This window comes from Lagopus leucura, unplaced genomic scaffold, assembly GCF_019238085.1.
Source record: "Lagopus leucura isolate 7727_CA_CO unplaced genomic scaffold, USGS_WTPT01 Super-Scaffold_100015, whole genome shotgun sequence".
In the NCBI taxonomy this organism is placed as follows: Eukaryota; Metazoa; Chordata; class Aves; order Galliformes; family Phasianidae; genus Lagopus; species Lagopus leucura.
This window is the reverse complement of record NW_024962269.1, coordinates 16559062-16560462: the sequence shown is the minus strand read 5'-3', so window position 1 is coordinate 16560462 and position 1401 is coordinate 16559062. Positions and strand designations below refer to the sequence as shown.

Genomic DNA, 1401 nt, shown 5'->3' with positions numbered 1-1401 from the left:
GGGGGGGGGGTTGGGGAGGTGGGGGTCCTCACCTCGCACCTCGCACCTGGGGGGCGATCCCGGAGCGGGGCCGGGGGGGGGCCCGCCCGGCCCCGGCGCCCCGGGGGGGGGGGGCCGCTTCGTGCTGGGGGGGTCCGGAGCGCGGCGGGTGTGTGCGCGGCGGGCGGGCGCGGAGGCTGGGGAGCCATATTTGTAACTTTGTGGTGCTCATGAACGCGCCCTTTCTCTCTCCTCCTCTCTCCCTGCCGATGCTGAGCAGGGGAAAGGGGAAAAGGGTTCTGGGGAGCGCTCGCGTGGCGGTGGGGGAGCGGGGAATGAAGGAAGGAAGCGGTAATAAAAACAACGATTGCGAGGAAGAGAATGCGCTCCGCACCTCTCCATCCCCGCGCGCACAGAAGGGCCGGGTGCGTGTGTGTGTGCGTGTTTTCCTCTTTTTTAGCATTATTTTTAACCCCCGTCCCCGCACCTCGGGGCCGCGGTTCGGCCTCTCCCCGAGAAAAGCGGCCGAGAAACTTTGTCAGGACGAAAATGGTCGGCGCCCGGGGGGTGCCCCGAGGCGGGCGGCCCCCAGCCCGAGCCCCGCTCCGAAGGTGGCGGCGGCGGGTTTCGAACCCGCGGCCCCGAGCGCTGCGCCCCCCGCCTCTCGCTGCGGCCGCGGAGGCTGAGGGCGGCGGTGGGGTCCGCGCCGAGGGCGGGGGGGGGGTGGGGGGGGGAGCGCGGCTGAATGGAACGTACCTCTCGGGGAGGAGGGCGGAGGCGGATGGATGGATGGAAGCTGCTCTTTAAACTTTAAAAAGTCCTGGGCCGGGAGGAGGAGGGCACGCGGCGCGGCCATCCCGCGGGGCTCGTTGCGTCCCCTGCGCGGGGGCACAAAGCGGGCGGATTGCCGAACCGCTCCCGGGGCCGTCTCCAGGCGCGGGCAGCGCAAGTAGGACGCGGCGCCATGTTTTTTTTTTTTCCCCTCCCGAGCTCTGAGGGAGGAGGAGGAGGAGGAGGAGGAAGCAGGGCGGTCGGGCCCTCCCCGCCGCTCCGCGCTCTGCTCCGCGCTCCTCTCCGCGCCGGGCGGGGGTTCCCCTCAGCCGGGGCCGCCTCGGAGCCCTCGAGCCGCTCGGCGGTGGCGGTTGTTGGGGGGGGAGCTGTGCGGGGGTCTGGGCGCGCCATAGCGGAGCGCGGCCCTCCCCTCCCCTCAGGGGGCGCGGCGGGGGCGGCCGGGGCGCGGAGGGGCTCCTCCATGACGGACCGCCGCCGTCTGCCATTTTGTCGCCGCTGTCGCCGGGCGGGCGGAGGTTCCTGGCGGCGAGACGCGGCGGCGGGACGAGCGGAGGGTAAAGCGCGGCCTGCTCCTCTCCCACACCCTTTCCCTTCCGGATTCACCTTTTTACAGCGCTTTTTTTTCTCCTC

At 71.7% G+C, this 1401-nt stretch overlaps 2 protein-coding genes across 4 annotated transcripts in view; one reads left to right on the top strand and one right to left on the bottom strand.

Moving 5' to 3' along the window:
• LOC122182496 overlaps positions 1 to 854 on the bottom strand; it is a 22433-nt gene extending 21579 nt beyond the window's left edge. Inside the window, exon 1 of the transcript XR_006179823.1 lies at positions 736 to 854. The gene's annotated coding sequence lies outside the window, so the exon portion shown is untranslated. The remainder of the gene's footprint in view (positions 1 to 735) is intronic.
• Positions 1 to 1401, top strand: part of ANP32A (acidic nuclear phosphoprotein 32 family member A) — an 18337-nt gene that overhangs the window by 338 nt on the left and 16598 nt on the right. The window lies entirely within an intron of this gene.